Source organism: Watersipora subatra, chromosome 4 (genome assembly GCF_963576615.1).
Source record: "Watersipora subatra chromosome 4, tzWatSuba1.1, whole genome shotgun sequence".
Classification (NCBI taxonomy): domain Eukaryota; kingdom Metazoa; phylum Bryozoa; class Gymnolaemata; order Cheilostomatida; family Watersiporidae; genus Watersipora; species Watersipora subatra.
The window spans coordinates 40,318,438-40,341,230 of NC_088711.1; the positions used below are offsets into that span (position 1 = coordinate 40,318,438).

The 22,793-nt window shown below is 31.0% G+C and overlaps 3 long non-coding RNA genes across 9 annotated transcripts; all 3 read right to left on the bottom strand.

Moving 5' to 3' along the window:
- Positions 1 to 1,771: 1,771 nt before the first annotated feature.
- Positions 1,772 to 5,203, bottom strand: LOC137394916 (uncharacterized). 2 transcript variants are annotated; one of them, XR_010978407.1, is made up of 4 exons: positions 5,176 to 5,203; positions 4,868 to 4,989; positions 3,887 to 3,984; positions 1,772 to 1,991 (listed from the first exon to the last, which is right to left on the bottom strand). It is a non-coding gene; the product is annotated as an uncharacterized lncRNA (long non-coding RNA). The 2 variants fall into 2 exon arrangements; XR_010978408.1 differs by having other exon boundaries at positions 5,172 to 5,200.
- Positions 5,204 to 10,381: 5,178 nt separating this feature from the next.
- LOC137394560 (uncharacterized) lies at positions 10,382 to 12,110 on the bottom strand. 4 transcript variants are annotated; one of them, XR_010978332.1, is made up of 4 exons: positions 12,071 to 12,110; positions 11,795 to 11,907; positions 10,850 to 10,956; positions 10,382 to 10,519 (listed from the first exon to the last, which is right to left on the bottom strand). It is a non-coding gene; the product is annotated as an uncharacterized lncRNA (long non-coding RNA). The 4 variants fall into 4 exon arrangements; XR_010978333.1 differs by having other exon boundaries at positions 12,066 to 12,100; XR_010978335.1 differs by having other exon boundaries at positions 11,795 to 11,904; positions 12,071 to 12,084.
- Positions 12,111 to 18,197: 6,087 nt separating this feature from the next.
- Positions 18,198 to 19,719, bottom strand: LOC137394816 (uncharacterized). 3 transcript variants are annotated; one of them, XR_010978378.1, is made up of 4 exons: positions 19,700 to 19,719; positions 19,438 to 19,550; positions 18,808 to 18,918; positions 18,198 to 18,409 (listed from the first exon to the last, which is right to left on the bottom strand). It is a non-coding gene; the product is annotated as an uncharacterized lncRNA (long non-coding RNA). The 3 variants fall into 3 exon arrangements; XR_010978380.1 differs by having other exon boundaries at positions 19,438 to 19,547; positions 19,700 to 19,717; XR_010978379.1 differs by having other exon boundaries at positions 19,695 to 19,715.
- Positions 19,720 to 22,793: the final 3,074 nt, after the last annotated feature.

Consider the following 22,793-nt stretch of genomic DNA (forward strand, 5'->3'; position numbering starts at 1 on the left):
TGTTCGTTCTTTGTTCATCTGCTCTGAACAATAGTGCACAAATCTTTTTGGGCATCAAGTGACTAGTCATAATTGGTTGCTTTTGACATGAAATTTGTCAATTCCACATTAAGGACTGCTTAAGAAAAGGGTGTAAAATATCTACATTATTAAAGGTTGAGGCACTCTCATATGCTGACTATACAGCATGTGAGAAGTTAAAGATAGTTACAATAGACAGAGAAGGGTTAAATCAATTAGATGAGCTCAATAAAAGTGGTTTCAATGTTAAGGAAGACTTGCACTTGAGTGCACAAAAAATGATACTCCGTAGTTTCTATACATCTATATTTATTATAATCATCCAAAGCTGTATTCTGCTGGTTTTAAAATGTCCAACAAGATCTTTAAAACTTACAGATATGCGTGGTTTACACTTTAACTAAGGTTTTTCTATTTTAGATAAGTTTCACATAGCTGGGCATATTAACTATATGGATATATCATATTTATATACAACCATATAAATGATAGTTTGCCATAGAACTTTAAATTGCTACGATATAAATTGCACTATAGCAAATTAAAGTTAATTACATTATTCTGTTAAAAAAACACTTTTTCCACAGATACAAGAAGATTTTGAAATTTGAAAAAGATTAGACAACAATAAACACAATAAACAGGATATGAACTAAAACACAGATTTAGACTTGAAAGCTCTCCTGATTTTTTGGTTCTCTTTTTGCATGAAGATTTGTTTACAAAAAAAAATGCCAACCTAAAAGCTTTTGTTTTCAAATATTTCTTTAGAGCTAATAATAATAGTACTTGGCTGTAAAAAGCAGATGAGCAATTTCTATGTACTTAAGATTAAGTTTAAGATCAAGACATTGTAGTTTGTAGATCTTTTCATTTTACATGAACCATTGCAGGAATTTTAAATGTGATGCATGTCGTATTTAGCTTGAGTTCCTCCATACAGCGTTAACACTTGGTTAACACATGCATTACTACTGGCATAAAATCGGATGAAGCTATGTGATTTCATTACCGAGCAAACTTCAAGTCTCACCTCAAAGTTCATGTTATAGTATTAATTTTCTTTACAAGGATAACTCCCACAGCCAAAAGACGCTTCTCCCTCAACAATGATGCCCAACAGTGGCGCATACGTCAAAGATAGTTAAAACTGTAAGTTTATATGTGAGACTATGATCTGTGATATGACCGTGTAACCTGCTGTAGCAAAGCTAGTGAATAACATGTGCTGTGTATAAACAGTGACCAATAACTTAAGTTTGTCACAACATAATTTTGTAATTCAACTATTAATATTATTATATAATTAATAATAATATTATTAAACTAGTGATAAAATAAGGGCTATGGGCATTAATATAGGAAGTTGCTAGGCCTTAAATCTATCTTTTTAAAAATATGATGAAATTAACTTTAACATTTAAACTAATACAGGAATTCATTCTATATAATTACTAAGTATCTGTAAAAGTCAACAGAGAGTTTGAAATAGTGTAAGTATGGCCAAAGTTTACTGAGCTGTACCGAACAGCGAAAACTAAACCTTATTCAGAATGAATACTACTATTTATGGTCACTTATGTTTTAAACTTGACTATGCTCTGCATTGTTTTTTGTTCTGCTGTGTCGAGCATTACATAATTTTAATTACATAACGTAATCGCCCATTATTTGTTCAATTTTATGTGTTTGTGTCAATTTGAGTTAGTGTGAGCTCATGTCTTGTAAAATATGAATGTGCAAAAGGAGATTATTTTTGTTAACAAATTATATTTTTATAATAACAAGAAAAGTAGCATTTATTGCAATATTTACAAAAACTGTCAAAAATGAACATGATAGTGTTTTCTAGTTAACACAAAGTATTACTAAGTACATGACTATTTATAATGATAGTGGTGATGATGAATGGCATCAGAGGTCAGCGTTGAAGGAATTTTTGGTCGTAATTTACTTCTTTTTCTGTTAGTCTACAACAGAAGAATATATATTTCTTAACGATCCCATTTTGATGCCATCTGCAAAGGTGTCTGACAGCAACTGTCCTGTTGGGTTTGGCAGACTTTACAAATCCTTTGTATTGGAAGAAATATTAAAATTTAAAGTTTGTTGAACACGCTTGATTTGAAAAAGTTTGTCTCGTTGAAGCTGATTGGTTGATTACTAACCACGAGTTTCGACTGTTATGTCTTGTTGCAATTGCTTGAGCAAATCTATGAATATGTTGTATCCTAAACGAGTATTAAATAAATTTGAATACAATTAAAAATTTTTAATAACTCCAATCAAATGTTTAATCTACCTGATTATCTGTTACATTACTACTTTTCTAAAAAAACTTGATGCCTTATACCAGACACAAACACCTTGCCGATTTACATTATAGAACAGTGTTACGCAAAATGAGCTTTTTCTTTCAGTACACATAAATTACTTTACGGTTTTTGGTTTTCGCTTTTTGTATCATGATCTAACTTTTTGTAAACAATGTTGAGCAGCGTAAATGAAGTTAATATTTATATATTTATCTATTTACATGTATGTATGTACCTATCTATCTATCTATCTATCAATCTATCTATCTATGTATCTATGTATCTATGTATTTATCTATCTATCTATCTATTTATCTATCTGTCTATTTATCTATCTATCTATTTATCTATCTATATATTTATCTATCTCTCTCTCTATCTCTCTATCTCTCTATCTCTCTCTATCTCTCTATCTCTCTATCTCTCTCTCTACTTCTCTATCTCTCTATCTCTCTATCTCTCTCTCTATCTCTCTATCTCTCTTTCTCTCTATCTCTCTATCTCTCTATCTCTCTATCTCTCTACCCCTCTATCTCTTTATCTCTCTACCTCTCTACCTCTTTATCTCTCTACCTCTCTATCTCTTTATCTCTCTACCTCTCTATCTCTTTATCTCTCTATCTCTCTATCTCTCTACCTCTCTATCTCTCTATCTCTCTATCTCTCTATCTCTCTATCTCTCTATCTCTCTAGCTCTCTATCTCTCTATCTCTCTATCTCTCTATCTCTCCATCTCTCCATCTTTCTATCTCTCTATCTCTCTACCTCTATATCTCTTTTTCTCTCTATCTCTCTATCTCTCTATCTCTCTATCTCTCTATCTCTCTATCTCTCCATCTCTCCATCTTTCTGTCTCTCTATCTCTCTATCTCTCTACCTCTCTATCTCTTTATCTCTCTACCTCTCTATCTCTCTATCTCTCTATCTCACTATCTATCTATCTGTCTATCTATCTATTTATCTATCTATCAATCTATCTATCTATCTGTCTATCTATCTATTTATCTATCTATCTATTTATCTATCTATATATTCATCTATCTATCTATTTATCTATCCATCTATCTATCTATCTATCTATCTATCTGTCTATCTATCTATTTATCTATCTATCTATTTATCTATCTATATATTTATCTATCTATCTATTTATCTATCTATCTATTTATCTATCTATAAATTTATCTATCTATCTATCTATTTATCTATCAATTTATCTATCTATATATTTATCTATCTATCTATTTATCTATCTATCTGTCTATCTATCTATTTATCTATCTAGCTATCTATTTATCTATCTATATATTTATCTATCTATATATTTATCTATTTATCCATTTATCTATCTATCTATATATATATATATATATATATCTATCTATCTGTCTATCTCGCTATCTATCTATTTATCTCTCTATCTATTTATCCATTTATTTATCTAGCTACCTATCTATTTTTCTATTTATCCGTCCATCCATCTAGGCATCTACTTATCTAGCTATATATCTATTTAGAGTACATAAGTAATCATAAGTATCTATACTTACAGTAGTAATTAGCAAATCTCCCTCCAAATCTTCCAAAACCTCCAAGTCCTCCGTATCTAAGTCTGAATCGATTGTAAGCAAGTCGGGCATTTCCCAATCTAAAATAATTAGATGTAGTATTTAATTTCACAATAATAGTACTAGCATTATCATATTTACAGATAACATGTCAGCATGAGAGTGCAAATATGTATGAGGTGTAAAGGTATGGGTGTATGACCTAAGATGAAAAATTAAGACAGAATAATTCTACAAAATCAAACATATACTATAATCATGAACTTGATGAGCTGGGTAAGTCAAATTTTATCAAAAACCTCTTGAAATCACAATTTTCAAAGACAAGAGAGAGAGGTTTAAAAATTAACTAGCTTTACCGACGAATCTCTTTGCTTTATTAAACCATGCACTTACATGTAGGTATGCTTCTCTGCATATCATTCGTAAGACTCTACAGAAGTTATAACAAGTAAAAGTTTTTTGTATATTACATGCCCTCTATACTCTTAGTATACTCTATGATCTATATTTTACTCTACATTCTATACTGTCATGTAGCTGGGCATGTTAACTATATAGATATATCATATTTATACACAACCATATAAATGATAATTTGCCATAGAACTTTAAATTGCTACCATATAAATTGCACAATTGCAAATTACGTTGAATTACATTATTTTGTGCAAAAACACTTTCTCTACAGATACAATAAGTTTTTAACATTTGAAACAGATTACACAACAATAAGCAGGATGTGAACTAAAACGCAGCTTTAGATTTGAAAGTTCTCCTGATTTTTTGGTTCTCTTTTTGCAAGAAGATTTGTTTACAAAAGAATTGCCATTTTATAGTCTGTAACTAATACTCCATATCTGTACTCTATACGCTACACATATTGAAAGCAGCTAATCTCTGGCTGAATTAAGCTTTACCAGAAATATCAGAAATGTATATACAGAAAGATGATGAACCTACCCAAAAGGACCAAATCCTACGCCTCCATATAAACCTGCTGCCATCTGACAAAGAGCAAGGAAGAGAGCGATCAGAATTACCAAGACCTTCATGCTGATTTAAGTATCTTGTGAGCTTGAAGTCTGAAAAGAAAGATTTATATAGAATAACAAACTAATTCTCTCTTAAGGAATAATTGTGATCAATAATATTTTGCCAAACTTTTTAAAGAAATGGCAAATTATGCTTACATACTATGAACAAAATATAAAACCTAAAAATCGTTCTAGAACAAATCATATTTAATATCTTAATGTTAATTAACCTACAGCGTGTCTGTTGTCTGACTGCTTTTTGAGTTCAACTGAAGAGCTCTGACAAAACAATTCTCTTATATAGCAAAACTTCAGACAATCAATCATCATGAAACACATTTATTTGCTGGAAAATTCCATAGAAACATTTTATAAAATAAACTAGAGAGTAGTTAAAAAAACATTCAATAGCTCATAAATAAAACCATTCTAGACGCATGCCAATGCTTGCTATATTAGGACTCTCATAAACTGAGGACATAAGAAATAATATATGCTCGAGCACTGGCACTTGTTTGTTCATGTCAGTCTTCAAAACTAAAAAATGCATTCGTAGAAATAAGACTAGGCAATTGCTAATCATCCATTTATGAGCCACAAAGCCGTGAGTGTCATTACCTGTTATATGCTGTCATTGTTAAGATAATCCTAATTTTACATGTCATATTTCTGACACTACTTAAGGAATGGAACTTTTTAAACAGCTACCAAGGTGAAGCCTAATTTAGTATAAAGCTTTTTTCAGCTAACAACTTAAAATTGAATTTTAAAGCGATTGTTCATGAAATGTACTTTTGGCGTCTCAGTAGTGTTTTGGAATATTGCATGCATATTACTTTGCATGCAGTACGAAGGTGAATTTTATGTTATTGAAGAGAGTATGCTATGAGTAATCATTGATGTCAACATATACTCAACCTGGAATTATCTTCTACACACAGGTATACCAAACAAAGCAATTGCTGCTGTCTTTACTCTATGGAATAGAGAATAATTCTCCAATAAATCTGTTTTACGTCAATTTTAGTAGTCAGTAAACACACCTGCTGCCTGAAAAAGGTTTTTTTTGAGCAAAAGCCTATTTACATTGACCATTGTTGAATATTTTAGGAGACATTTTTGATCATGCCTTATACAGATACATACCTCCTGTGAATAAGGCACTTATAAATTGATTTCATTCTTGTTTACTTTAGTTTTTACAATTATGGATATATGTGACCAAAATGTTAGCACTATAAATAAAGTATAAAAAGTATATATAAAATTTCTATATCCGGTGTAAAGTAAGTATATAGTGTATAAATTTAGATTATAGTGTTTAGAGTCAGTATGTAGTTATATAGTCAGTATATAGCAATCATTATTAGTTTTATGCCACATATGAACTTAGAATAATGTAAAAACAAACTAAATATGGCATACAACAGTAAAACAAGGCAGATAAAATTGGCACACAGTGTGTAAAGACAAGGTGTAGTGCTTAGAACAAACTCATAATATTTATAATCAGTATATAGGTCACAATGTCAACATGCAAGATACAGGCCACTTTTTATGATTTACTGTTTACAACCACTTTGCTATGTGTAATCAATATATAGTGTTTAAAACCACTATATTGTGTGTACAGCTAATATATAGTACATGCATACAGTATATTGTGTATAAAATCAATACATAATATGAACAGTCAAATTACGGTACACCACTTCAGCATGTGATGTATAAAGTCAGTATACTTTGTGTATATAGCCAGTGTTTACTTTATGCAGTCAGTATACAACATCTAAAGCTAGTATTTTATACAATGGCTACAGTAAATCTGTGATGTATATGGCCTGTGTGTATCTAGTAGCAATATAGAGTATGCAGCTAACATACGATGTGGGTACTTTATTCATATAGCCTTTTCATTGCTGCATCCCCGACTGCACGGTAACCACAACAATGCGGATGGTCAAATTTCACATAGGCCTAATGCCCATTTGAAATCACTAATCTTAAATTGGCATAACACCAATGCTGGTGAGATACTTTACCTGCTTTTAATCTCACTTAGGCAATAATCACGTTTTCAGGCTTCTGTGAACTGGCCACGGAAAAATGCTGAATTGGCATATTTTCATTCTGGTTTTGGCATTTCGAAGTCATTATTCATTCAGTATGGGTTTTTCTAAGTCTTAAATAAGTAACAGTTACAAATGCAAAATATTTTTATAGAAGATTTGATAACGCATGGATGAAGCATAGCAAACAATTAATTGGATCATATTTTAGTGTCAAGGATGAGTTGTGGGACTGTGGTAAAGTTCCACAACAAAGATATGAACTGGTCAACTAGCACAGGAATTTGCTGCGAAACCTCCGTTTGAATGCCATGTTGCTCTATTTTTCAACTCTTTTCCTATAGTGGCATTTTATTGAAAGTGACATTCAAATAAAGGATGGCGTTGTATTTTTTGAATAACTCATCAGAATTTTGAGATTTTAACCATTTTACGAATGCTTGTTGCCTATATTTTGCACTCTCCTTTGAGTCGAGTGACATTAAGCCTTATAGATGTAAAAATCTGCTATGACTTCCTTCCATTTTGTTGTAAATCTATAAATATGCATTATTAAACTGAAAAATATCTTTATACCAGTTGATATATGATGCTTGCAATTAACCTATGATGATCTTATAGCCTGTGTTGCAATTTGTTGACGCTTTCAATTTTTCATTTCATTCTACCTTTAAAAACCATTTTTATTTTGTATCTACACTATATTTTATAATGATGCATAAAAGCTCATTGCATTCATTGATATGATTGCTACAGCTTCCAGCCAAAACAGGCTCTTCATGAGCAATAGAAGAGAAGTTATGACAGTCGATCCATTGTAAGCCGTGGTGTTTAGATAACGACTATGATGCTATCAAATTATATGCTATAAGCTTGCAACTTTATAAATTATATAATAATAATCTATCAAATGCTACAAATATGTATTCAAGAATAAGTGAAATAAACAAACCATATCAAAAATACACCCAGAAACAAAAATTAACATTTTTAAAACAAAAATATTAGCATTGTTTGCTTGGTCAGTTATGTCTTGATTGTGGCTTTTGTTTGAACCCATTTTGCTTTATTCTGGCTATTTAAAACCATTCACAGTGTTTTCTGACCTCAACTCTTTCTCTGCCCTGCTGAACTAGTCAATAATAGCATCCGAACAAGTTTTTTAGCAAAGCAAAACTGTTACGCGTCGGTATTCAGAATAATTTTTGAGCAAACAATGAGGAACTTTTAGCCCCGTGTACAGATTGCAGGCTAAATGTGCTGAGCACAAGTTTTAGTCTCAACATGTAGTACAGTTTCTATTGTAACTGCTAAACCGTCTTTTATATATGTTGAAGTATCAAGTCAGCATTAAACAAGGAGCCTCTGTTAGCCTGATTCAATTGATAGTTATTTTTAAGGAGCTACTTTCAAAGTTTTAAAGAAAAGACCGTAAAACTCTGGAGTTGGAAAATGGACTTCGATACTGATCGAAACAATGAATTAATTAACTGTTGTTGATGTACTCAAGTCATTATTAGCTGCATTTTGTGAACGCTTTTCTACTGATCACTTGCTATATAAGGAGTTCATAAAAATCAAAGAATGTCAAAGTGGCGTTCAAATAGATGTTTTACAATAATTTGCTTTGATATCTGCTCAGCATGTTGTAACTATCGTATGTTGAATAAATGATTTTAATAATAGTAAACTGTATTTTGCTCGTCCATACAATCTAAAAAGTTTATACTATTACATATATTAGTGTAAGAATATTATAGATTATGTATTAATAATATATTTGAATATATATTAGGCTATATTGTTATTATTATATATTATACTAATATTATATATTATTAATAATATATATATTATTAATAATAGATATATTATTCTGTTCATCCTTCTGTTTGTCTTTTCTGTCACAAAATAATCTGTATTCTCTGATTGGCACAATTATTGTGAAGCTTCAGGAAGGTGGGCTATTAGCTTAGTTGATTAGAGCATCAGTTTAGTAAACTGAATAAGAAAAAAACAACTTTATGTTAAGGTTTGATAGTTTGACCAAATAAAATGGAAGAAAAATTAAAACTGTTAACAAGATTTGTAGGAAACTGTTAATGTAGTTATATGCCAAATGAGCTGTAGGAAGTTTTAGGAGAGAAAACCTTTCCTAATTGTTTGAATGTTTCGAACACATGGTTATTTATGTTCTTATAATTGATACAGGTCATGAGTTCTCCTGTTTCGTTTGCAGAGTGAAGCAGGAATCCATCATTAATGTTTTTGACACACTCAAGTGTGAGAACTGTAAAACTGTTGACCCATCAATAGATCCTGCATGTTCTCTAGTGTACTTGCACTAAATTGTATCGAACCTAGTTTGACTCTAGTTGTTAAGGTTAAAAGGTCAATGTGCTGCGCAAATTGAAACTTACCCTTAAGGTAACTGTGCCAAAATCTCGCCACTAAATTTTGGATGTGATTATTATTATTATTCTGGTATTTTGTTGGAAGGCAGTAAAAAATAACGGCTTATAATTGATGCAAGTATGTATATTGATGGCTCAATAAATCGCATAAAAATCTTAACTTTAGATTTATCTACGCTCGCCTTAGTAGCTGAGTATGTGTTGACAACTTTTATTCTGAGTTCTTAAAGGAGTTAAACACTTACTTTCTGTTAGAGACAAAAGTGCGCAAAGAGAAATTTGTCTGAGTCTGTAGCAGCTTCCTGAGTGAGCTCAAAAGGTTCAGAGTGTATCTGATCAAAGCCATTGACAAAAATTGGTTACTTTTTCGTTGGATAATAAATTTTTACTGTTCAGATAACCTATTTGAACTTTAGCTTAAGTCTCCTTTGCCAACCGCTGTCAACAATGTTGTCTCATTAATTGATGCAGTTTCATCAGGAAAGCTTCAGTAATTATTGAATGTATCTAGACTCAGATTTCACTGTCACCCCAAATTTTATCTGGCAGCAATTTTGCTAATGTAAGATACTTGTGCCAAAAAGATAATTCCCATGCTACTCCACCACAACATTAGTAGAATCTTAAAAAATATTTACAAACAACCTCTCTTAAGATTTAAGGCTATAAATTAGTAATTTGCAACTTGTGCACTGTAAGTTGTCTTATTTTAGAGTGAAACTTCAATTAAGGAAAATATTGTTATGAAACCATTAAAGTTTATGCGTAAACACAAGAATTGCCAAATATTTTAGGATATATTTTACAAAAGAAGGAACTACAATATTTGATTGCTTTCAGGTAACAGAAGAATGTTTTTAAAAAAAATTGAATGATATCCGCACCATCATGTAAGCCGAGATTTGCTAAAGGTAAACACTAAAGTTTATGATAATAAACTTTATTTAATGACAACAATGATTTGAACAGTAATAAATGTTATAAGGAACAAGCTATAAAAATAAAATAATGGGAAAGTAACAACTAAATAAATCTTTTCTTCTGATGAAAACCAAGCATCAGGTGTAGAGTTTCTTCTTTTGGGATTCTTTTAATCTGTAAGAACAAATATAATTTTGTTTAGTGGTCAAATACCTATCAAGTACTCAAAACGTGTACGAACAGGTTTCATACCTTCTGTAAAACCTTTGCACCACAAACAGCTTCAAAAACTTTTTGCAAACTTTCCAAACGCTTCGTATTGCAATAAATATAAGCGTTCTATAACTTGAACCAATTTGGTTATAAAAAGTTTGTCTTCTCTAAGATGATTGGCTAATTGATCACCACAGGTTTCAGCAACCATTTTCTATTTAAATCTCTTACACTTGTAGTAAGAAAGTTGTGTATTTATGGAGTACATACTACAATGGTATTTACACTTACACAAACCACCGAATCCTCTTCCAAATCCTCCTCCAAATCTTCTGTAACCTCCAAATCCTCCGTATCCAACTCTGAAGCGGTTGTAGCCAAATCGGTTATACCCATATCTATAAAATTTATATAGACACAGTCTACAGTCATGATAATATTTCTACAATATTTAGAAATAATGTGCTTATGAATGAACATGTGTGAAGACAAGCGCATAGATAAGTGTGCAAGTAAGTGTACAACTTTGATTGTAAGTAAAGATATATATGTACGTACATGTGACCCAATATGTCACAGTAAAAACCAGTTAGTGAAATCAGATCTACATCATAATTGTATTTTTGGTGTGTTGTTTAACAATAATGTTTTTCAAAAAATTTTGAAATTAAAATTTTTTAAAATGTTTGACAACGATGGTTTTTTTCTCATAAATTTTGTTGTTTTACTTAAAAGTTATACTTTTTAGTTTTGCAATGCTTTCTACAAATATTGCAAACATGTATATCATTTAATAAATGCTAAAAATACTTGTTTAAAAACTGCTTCCTGTTCTTGACATAGAATATATATTCTCTCACTCTGTATAGCGATGAGTTTTGTTAGGTCTTGGTTTTGACCGCAGTCTAGGCTACTTCAAAAGGGAATTGTTTGAAATCTAACAAAGATTTTTCCAATTACAATTCATTGAAATATTTATCAAGCACTCAAAAAGTGAAAACAATTTTTAAGTGGTTTTGCATGCATTTCACATCATAAAGTGTATACCAGAAAAGCTGGCAGTATATAAATCAGTTTCTAACATAATACAATATGATTTCTCACAAATACTTTAATAATACAAGTCTAAGCTAGCGAATATGCTTCTGTATCTGCCGCATGCTGTACTTGACTCGTGTTAAGAATAATTGGCTACTATTTTACAAATAATACTTAAAAGAGTAATAATGCACTTACCCAAATCCTCTGCCGCCATAGAAAGTGGCTGTAGTCTGGTGGAGAGCAAGGCAGAGAGCAACAAGGATTACCAAGAACTTCATGTTGGTTCGAGTAGTGTGTAAGTTTGACTGCTACAAAAAATAATTTGAGTGTCAGAATAGTTAATCAAACTCACGAAATGATGTATTTTTTACACTTCAAAAATGGTTCTAAAGTAAAATAGATTTCTGATAAAAAGAAACAGTTGATTATATGAACTGATTATATGAATTGATTTAATGTCACTAACCTTACAGAGTATGGCTTGTGTTTAGCAAGTTGAAATGAAGATCTCTTTTAATAGACTAGCTTATATAGCAAAACTTTAAACAATTAATCATTACGAAATAATTTTGTTTTCTTAAAATATTATAAAAACAACCAATGCAATAAACTAGCCAGCTTTAAAGATAAATTATTATTCAATAAATAAAATTATCGGAGACAGGTGTCAGTAAACCCTACATCAAGAATTTGAGGAAGTTGTGAAACGCAATAATTTTGTAATACACACAAGTTTTAACACAGTGTACGTGCCAATTTTCACGAGAAAAAGCTAAATTGGCTCAAAAGTTAAGAAGCTTTTCTAAAAAATGTGATTATTATTAATTATTGATTCATGAGGCACGCGCTCTTGAACACTGTTACCTGCCTCAGGGTGTCATTGATTGCTAATGACTGTCAGGAATAAAATGAGTACTCTTTGACAAATCATACTGGTAAAATTATATCACTGATTAGAACTTTTTGAGTTATCAGCCAGACTCATGACTAATTCAGTATTTTGATCTAAACACAGTGATCCCTTGCCACAGCCTTTGTTCTTTTCAGCTTTTGGGGCTCTAGTACTTTGCAGACTAAAAAAACTGAAGAATTTGAAGTTAGTTAAAATGATAAATTAAAGAAAACTAAAATACAAAAAGGATATAAATGCATTACTAATGCATTAGTAATGCATTACTAATGCATTAGTAATGCATTACTAATGCATTAGTAATGCATTACTAATGCATTCTAATGCGTTCAAATCTTTGATTGACTTTCAGTTTGTATTTCAACTTCAGTTCCACCTATTTTAAGTCAGATAATGCCTTAGTATGCGCTAGCAATGCATTACTAAGGCATTGCTAATGCATTAGTAATGCATTGGCAATGCATTACTAATGCATACTAAGGCATTCTCTGACTTAAAATAAGTAGAACTAAAGTTGAAATATTCACTCAAAGTCAAATGATAAAACCCAAGTTCATCTTTTCATTATCTATGAAATGCATGTTATAAATACCATAAGTTTAGAAAAAGATTTAAATACTATGGTGTTAAAATTATGACTCATACTTTAAAAATTAGTTTCTATTTTACATTTTTTCCACTTTTTGCTGAAATAAATCAATCCAAATTAATTAAAAAAAAGAGATCACTTAATCAATAATTGATCTACTGGAGTATCGACAGTAAACAAGTGTTTCTTGAATCTTAGGGTTAGGAGAAGATTTTTGCTGTTTCAGTATTTCTGATAGATGCAGTGTCTGTAAACTGACAGAAGAATTCATTTTAGATTGATAACATAATGAGAAATGTTTTTGTCAAATGAGCATTTTACACATTTTGTAAATTGCAATAACTGTTGTCTGGTATCGGGTAGTTGTATTGAGGATCAGATGGTTTAGTTATCAAGATAAAGTCAAAAAATATTTTAGATAAGAACATATATTTTTTAAGACCAACTCACAATTTTAAAGGTAAACGCGCAGATATTAAAAACCAGCAATGGTGTGTTCACTGATGTAAGTCACTCCACTCATCTATCAATGGATGCAGTTTGGTTTATGGTTTCATTTTAATGGTTTTAATAAACACTTATTTATCTTAGGTGACTACTATCTGTAAATGACTTAAGCATTATACTGCGTGTCACCAATTTAAAAACATTCAAAAACAAAGATAAAACTAGCAGAGTGACAAAATAGCTAACATTAAACAGATCATTACTAGCTAGAGATAAAACAACACAAATTGAAGATAGGGTAGTTTATGTGACACCTGGATGATCAGTACTTTGATATAGGTAGTTAGTAAATTAATAGCAACAGCTAGTAGAAGTATAGTGGACGCAGTATACAATGTATATAATCATTCTGCAGTATGTACATCCATTATATAGTGCATACATTATATAGTGTACACAGCCATTTCATAGAACATATATACATTATCTATTGCATAGAAAGTATAGTGTAGACAGTTGCCTTATACTGTAGCATATGCACTCATTATATGCTGTATGCATTATATGGTGCATAGTATACAACATATACAGTTATTTCATAAAACATATATGCATTATCAAGTGCATACAGTATATGTTATATACAGACAATTTTAGCGTATTTAGCATTGTATAATGTATATGGTTGATCATGTTACAGTTGTAGCTTATTGGCCACATAACAACTGGCAAAGTTAGGGTTGAGCTAATGCTCTGATCAGCTCTTTCATGTTTATCTGCATAACATGCCATAGATGCTCTAAAATGAAAAGAAAACATCTCAACAGCTCAACATTATGAGTTCAGTTTGACATTTCTAGTAACATTATCATCATTGAAAATGCAGCCACTAAGTGCATCTGGCACCTGCTGAAGTAGTGGCTGCATTTCTGAGGTAATGTGCTACAGATAAAACAATTCATACATTTCAACGACATTGGTGGTTTCATCACCAGCAATACCTGAAAACACAGCACCACTGTAAAAACTGTTACTACTCTGCTAAACTATACTGGTGGTGTATTTAAAACCTTATGCTCTTCAAGGAGCATGTGAATCATGTGAACCATCATTTTCAAGAGGAATCAAAGTACATCACGTAGTTGTAGCAAATTTGTAGTTTGTGCTGCAGCTAACAGCATAAACAGGTTAGAGACAATAAGTTGATGTTGATGATTACCCACTCCATGGGTAGAAATATATCTTTTTCATCAAATAAAGGTTGTATGTGAAAGCTTAGGCCTATTTTAGTTTGAATAAAATTAAAATTATTAATCTAGAAGAATGCCACAAGACTGATGAGCAGATGTTTCTATTCACTGTTCAAACTATACTGAGCAGTATATCATCATAAACTACAAATGATGACTCAAGTATTGGGCCTGATCAAGCACTAAAAACAATTTTAAAAACTTGGTAGAAAGTACTTCTCAAAAATAATTTAGCCTTTGCTCTTGTGTTGTACTCTGGCTCCTTCAGAAACTTGAAAGTAAAACTCAGAAACCAAGTTTTGACAGGTTTTTACCCTCTTTCTACTGCTCATGAGTCCGAGAGATAAAAAGATACTATAACATTGTAAAGGAATTGTACGAAAGGAGCAAATTAGAGTTTTATTTTCAATGAAATAAAACTAACAAATTCATCATCAATCAATAAAAAATAAAATATAGGAGCTGCTTCATTGCTATCAATCAAGTTGACACTACAATTACAAACTGGAATGTCAGTAACAATGTTTTTGTTGTGACGGTATTTGCTGAGATCGAGTCAAAAAGCAAAGTAATATGATGAAAAAAAAATCTAAACAGCGCTTTAGAACCTTGGATCAGTTGAGATTTATGATAAACATTTGAGTATTACAACACAAAGTTCACACGTGAACATCTTTTTTCATTTTATGAATGTGATATTGATTATTTCTTAGTTGTTTGATGAAAAGACTACAGACTAGCTTGTCTCATCTTGATTTGTTTGGTTTGAGTATAGAACACTAACCTATTAAGCCTGGATAATAATCAATACCAAACAAGAAGCTTATCTAGCATGCAGCGCACAAGAACTACAAATGCAAATGTTAACAATGCTAGCCTATGAAATCTACAGGCAACTATGCCAGTCTCTGCAGCTTACATCTGTGTTCTAGCAAAAACAGATGTTTTTTCTAGCATGTAATAAAATATTGTGTCCTTAATACTTTGAAAGTTTTCACACAAAATGAGTTTTTTCCGGCATGAGATAGAATGCAAGAAATGCAATTTTAGTACAGTTTAATTTTCACATTTGTAAATGTTTTATAATAGATATATAAAGTAATCAAATGAAGAATCCTTTTGCTACAAAAAATTGCTTCTTGAACACATTTTATTTGCATAATAGACATAATATATAATTTTATCCAATACTTTAGATTTTAGTTGCAAAGCCTATTTTTTCTGACATATTCACACATGAAGACATTGCACAACAAAAAAAGTAAGTTTGATATATGCAAAAATGTCTTTATATGAGAATTCATAAGATTATATATATAGTAATTTAAGTACTGCTTTAGTAGATGCCATTGCAATTTGTTGCAAAGTCAATCAACTAAACATAACTAAGGATGTATATTACTAGTCTGAACTTTTATAACAAATTGTTTCTACATTCATTGATTTTACTGAGCAGATGGATCAGCTGAAATGAGCAGGTCAGTTCAACAATTTTAAAATAGAGACAGAAGGATATGTGAGAAATCTTTAGTAACTTTAATCAATGAGGTCAAGTCTATAAAAATGTTTTATGCAGCAGATGTATTTGGTGAATGCTAAAATTGATGTTATTCGATTTATTAGTGAGTGATCCTCTATTTCATAGAGTAATGAAAGAGTCAATTGCTTATTGTTGGTTACCTGTGTAGACACGATAAGTCTAAGGTTGAGGGTATATGTAGCTATCAGTGATTACTCATAGCATGCCCACTTCAACAACAGGAATTTTGCATTTGTACCCAAAAAGAATCTAAAATAGACAGTCTAAAATTCTCCTTAGATCTAAAAAATATAATTGTTGAGCCATTTTGCTTTAAAATTGAATTGAAAAATTTTAACTAACAAAAAAGATTTTTTATTAAATTAGAATTGATCTTGCCAGATGTTTCAAAAGGTTCCAATTTATGCTGTAATGCCAGCAACATGACTTGTAAAATTAAAATTATCCTATTACTGACAGCATATGACAAGTAAGAACACATATTGACACAAGTAATGACAGGACAAGTGACTCACAAATCAAATAATAGCTTTTGCCAAGTGTTAAGTTTTTCATTGCACCTGTATTTCATATAATTAGTGACAATAGTGAACTGTACTTTAAATGTTCAACATGAGAGTTATATAATAGTAATGCATAATAAAGCTACCACATAGAAGTGATTAGATAACGCTGGCACATTTGTACTAATAACATAAAGCTAGTGCGTGTGTACATACTCACTGACCATGCAAGAAAAGGAGTGTTCTAGAACTAGTTATAACACCTAGTCTTATTCATCTTATGGGACTTTCCTGTTTTTTGAAGACTGGCATAAAAAACAAATGCCAAAAATCTTAAAACTTGTCTCAGATGCCTTTTCTTAAAAAACTGCAGAAGTATTTTTACAAGCAGCAATAATTAAACAACATTTTGCAACAATTTTAAAAAAACAACTTTTTGAAGTATTAAAATTCAAAATTTTCCAATCATACATTTTTGTTTTTTATTATACTGAAGAGATTTTTATACTGCTAGAAAAAGACAAGCATAACCTATCTGCAAAAATTTCTAATTTTTAGAGCTTCTGACATTATGTACTAACGATTAAAGGCATGTATGCATTTTATATTTAATTAAAGCATTAACTGGCATTAATCTTCTCTTTCCTTATAGCTTTGCCTAATTGCTACAGATTTTTTTTTGGTTCATTTGTATATTGTGAGTTCACCTGGAGTTACCTTTCTCTAACAGTTTTGATATTGTCATCAACATGTTCGAAAACCTCAAACCATCAGCTCACAAAACTTTTTAACCAGTTTTGTCTAAGAACTTGCCATCAAGTTTCTCAGCAACAGTCTTGTTGCTCTCAGACACTTCTATCAAAAATAATAATAACGATAAAAACTACTTTGGACTACGTTGGTGGTTTGATGATAATGAGTAACAGAGGTAGGTTCTTAAGAAAAATCTTTAAAAAAATATTTTTGGATTCAAGACTATGGCATGTAATGCAGACATACAAGCTGGTAATACCACGTTTTTCTAGTTCCCTGTACATGTAACATGAATGTGTAGAGGAAATTGCTTTCATTTAAAATAAGACAAAAATATGGCAAACTTTTATACTTTCAGTGATAGATATTCTACTTTAAAATTATTCTTATGGCGACATAGCCCAACAATTTGCCAGGTGTTCCAAAGATAACTTTTTAAAGAAAGGACAAAAGCGTTTGTTGAATTTTATCTAATGCAGGAATGTTTGCTTTGCAATTGGTGATTTCCTGTGAAAGCAAACTGAGCATTTGATTTAGTCTGAATATGACAGCAGCCTCATGTCATAAACTGTAACAGTGCCATATCTTATCAAGAATAAATATTAATATCTTTGTGACAAATTATATTTTACAATAACAAGAATATTAACAAAGAAATTAATATTTCAAACAAATAACAGCTGTAAAAACAAAAACTCTAGTGTTTGATGAATAATACAAAATGGTGTCAGGTAAAACGGCAGGTTTCTTTGATGACAGAAACATGCCATCAATGGTAAGGAATTAGACGCTAGTCAACTTCAGGGCAGCTCCTTCTTCTTTAGTCTAAAATAGAAACAAATATGTTATTTAAAAGTTAAACAGTAAACTGTCTGTTAGGATATTTAACATCAACTTTGCAGTTAGGTTTTTAGAAAGACTTTTAAAATTTTGTTCTCTATAATTAGTTTTAGATCTGAGAGTGTTGAACGTATAGTATTGAGAAATATTTTATCCTAGGTTTTAGCTAGTTTCTTTTATTGCATTAGTTTAAACTAAGCCATAAAGTACCAATGTATATAAAAATATTATTATTGTTAGTCAGGAATTTAGATTTCACATTCATTTTACTGGTTTTATAGTCAGCTCAGATCCTATCTAAGAACCAAAGGCTTATGATATAATTGAATACTACTGGAGCATGTTTCTGACAATAATAATAATACTATTATTATACTTACATAAACCACCAAATCCTCTTCTAAATCCTCCTCCAAATCTTCTGTAACCTCCAAATCCGCCGTATCCGACGCTGAATCGATTGTAACCAAATCGGTTATACCCGTATCTAAAACATAAAATATGACTTTTAGATTTTGATGAATTTATACTTATACTTAATATGTATACATATGTGTGGGTATATGTTTGCAAGTAAGTTTACACACATGTGTGCAAGTAAGTGTAAATGTATGTGTGGAGGTATGTAAATACCTTTGAGGTTACAGTATTAAGGTAAATCTACATATGCTATCAATGTAGGTATGTATTTTTATAAAATAGAATTACATTTTTATTCTTATGTTCGTTAAATTTTATTTTTTTTACAAAAATAGCTATTTTGGGGGCTGCTAACATTACAAACAATTTCTGTTCTGATATTTAATCTATATACCTTTATCACTCTGTTTGCTTATACTTAATTTATACCATTTGATAAATGCTCAAATGTTTTTAAAAGTGGATTTCTGTCCTCTCCGACAACAAACTCATATTATCTCACTCTGTATGATTGTAAGTACTACACACATGACTGCCTGTCAGCATGTCAGCTTACTAAATGAAGTCAGAGAAGTAATTTACTTACCCAAATCCTCTGCCTCCATAGAAAGTTGCTGTAGTCTGGTGGAGAGCAAGGCAGAGAGCAACAAGGATTATCAAGAACTTCATGTTGGTTCGAGTAGTGTGTAAGTCTGACTGCTACAACAATAATTTGAGTGTCAGAATAGTTAATCAAACTCATGAAATGATATATTTTTTACACTTCAAAATTGCTTCTAGGGTAAAATAGATTTCTGATAAAAAGAAACAGTTGATTATATGAATTGATTTAATGTAACTAACCTTACAGAGTATGGCTTGTCTTTAGAAAGTTGAAAAGAAGAGCTCTTTTAATACACTAGCTTGTATAGCAAAACTTTAAACAATAAATCATTGTGAAACAATTTCATTTTCTTAAAATATTATGAAAACAACCAACAAAATAAACTGGCCAGCTTTAAAAACAAATTATTATTCAATAAATAAAATTATCGGAGACAGGTGCCAGAAAACCCTACATCAAGAATTTGAGGAAGTTGTAAAACGCAATAATTTTGTAATACACACAGCGAGTTTTAACACAGTGTACGTGCCAATTTTCATAAGAAAAAAACTAAATTGGTTCAAAATTTAAGAAGCTTTGTAAAATATGTGAGTATTATTAATTATTGATTCATGAGGCACGCAATCTTGAGCACTTCTACCTGCCTCTGGGTGTCATTAATGAATGATGAGAGTCAGGAATAAAATAAGTAACCTTAGACAAATCTTGCTGGTAAAATTATATCATTGATTAGAACTTTTTGAGATATCAGCAAGGATCGTGACTAATTTAGTATTTTGAACTAAATGAAGTCATCTCTTGCCACAGCTTTTGCGCTCTTCAGCTTTCAGAGCTTCGGTACTTTGCAGAGTAAAAAAAACTAAAAAATTTAAAGGTAGCCAAAAATGAAATGTTACAGAAAACAAAAATATAAAAAGAACATAAATCTCTCTCATACTCTGGCCCCGTGAGATTCCCGAGGAGCACTATTATGACAGCAGTCATTACAGCTTCCTGTTTTCAAAGCAGATGAAGTTCTTACTAGAATGCCTTAAAACTCATTAGTAAAGTATTAGTAATGCATTAGTAAAGTATTACTAAAGCATTAGTAATACATTACTAATGCTTTAGTAATGCATTACTAATGCTTTACTAATGCATTACTAGGGCATTCTCTGACTTAAAATAGGCGGAACTGAAGTTGAAACATAAACTGAAAGTCAATCAGGGAAACTTAAATTTATCTTCGTATTATCTATGAATTTCATGAGATAAATACTATAAGATTAAAAAGCAGTTAAATTGTTCCAGTGTTAAAATTATGTCTCATACTTTAAAAATTAGTTTCTATTTTACAGCTTTTCACTTTTTGCTGGAAAATTCCAATTAATTACAAAAAAGAGTGATCATTGTATCAATAATTGATCTACTGTAGTATTGTCAGTAAAAAGTGCTTCTTGAATCTTGGGGTTAGGAGAAGATTTTTGCTGTCTCATTTTTTCTGATAGATGCAGTGTTTGTGAACTGACAGAAAGATTTGTTTTAGATTTGTAACATAATGAGAAATGTTTTTGTCAAATGAGCATTTTACACATTTTTTGCATTGCAATAATTGTTGTCTGGTATCTGGTAGTTGTATTGAGGATCAGAAGGTTTAGCCATCAAAATAAATTTACTGCAAAAGATTTTAGATAAGAACTTATATTTTTTAAAACTCACATTTGAAAGGTAAACGCTGCAGATGTTAAAGACCAGTAATGGTGTGTTCACTGGTGTAAGTCACTCCACTCAACTACCAATGGATGCAGTTTGGTTTAATGGTTGAAATTTAATGGTTTTAATATACACTTATTTATATTAGGTGACTACTATCTGTAAATGATTTCAGCATGATAACACATGTCACCAATTAAAAAAAACCAGGAAAAAATTGGCTTAACAGAGTGAAGAAAATAGCTAATGTTAAACAAATAACTACTAGCTAGAGATAAAACAACACAAATTGCTGATAGGCTAATTTATATGTGACTCCTGGGTAATTAGTATATTGATATAGATAGTTAGTAAACTAATATGAACAGCTATTATAAGTATAGTGGACACAGTATACAATGTATATAATCATTCTGTAGTATGTATAGCCACTATATAGTATATACAGTATATAGTGTACACAGCCATTTCATAGAAAATATATACGTTATCTAGTGTATAGAAAGTATAGTGTAGACAGTGTCCTTATAGCATATGCACCCATTATATACTGTATGCATTGTATATGTAGAGCATAATATACAACATATACAGTTATTTCATGAAACATATATGCATTATCAAGTACACACAATACTGTATATGTTATATACAGACATTTTATAGCGTATGTAGCATTATATAGTGTTTACGGTTTATCACACTACATTTGAACTACTTTCTTGGCCATATAACAAATGGCAAAGTTAACGTTGAGCTAATGCTTTGATCAGCTATTTCATATTTGCACGTGTAAAATATTGTAGATGCTCTAAAGTAGAGAGAAAACATCACAGGCTGATCACATGACTTAGTTGAAGCATGTCTACTCTGCAGACAATTCAGTCCAATAAGGTTATAGAATTTGGATCTGTACTCTGATGCTATTGGCTGACAACAGCCAGAAAGTGATGATTTGAGTTTGAGAGTTATATGTTAAGCTCAAAATCTTGAGTCTAGTTTGACATTTTAAGTAATATTATCAAAATTAAAAAATGTAGCCATTAATAGCATCTGGCACCTGCTAAGGTAGTGGCTGCATTTCCGAGGTAGTGTGTTACAGATAAAACAATTCATACGGCTCAATGGCATCGGCTGTTTTATCAACAGCATTACCAGAAAGAATAGAACCACTGTACAAAAGTGTTGTTGTCCAGTAAACTATACTGATAATGTATTTAAAACCTGTATGCCCTTCAAGGAATCATTGAACCATGTAGACCATCATTTCCAGGAGGAGTCATAGTACATCACGTTGTTGTAGCGTATTGCTGCCGCTATAGGGGTGTAAACAGATTTGAGACAATAAGTTGATGTATGCGCTCTATAAGTAATAATTTATGTTCTTCACCAAATAAAAGTTGTATGTGAAAACTATGGTTCATTCTAGTTTGGATAAAACCAAAATTATTAATCCAGAGGAATGCCACAGCACTGATGGGCAGATGATTCTATTTACTAGACAAACTATACTAAAGCAGTATATAATCATGAACCAAAAGTGATGATTCATGTTTTGGGCATGATCAAGCATTAAAAACAAATAGAATTACTTGATGGAAAGCATTTCCCAAAAAGTATTTAGCCTTTGTTCTGGTGTTGTACAC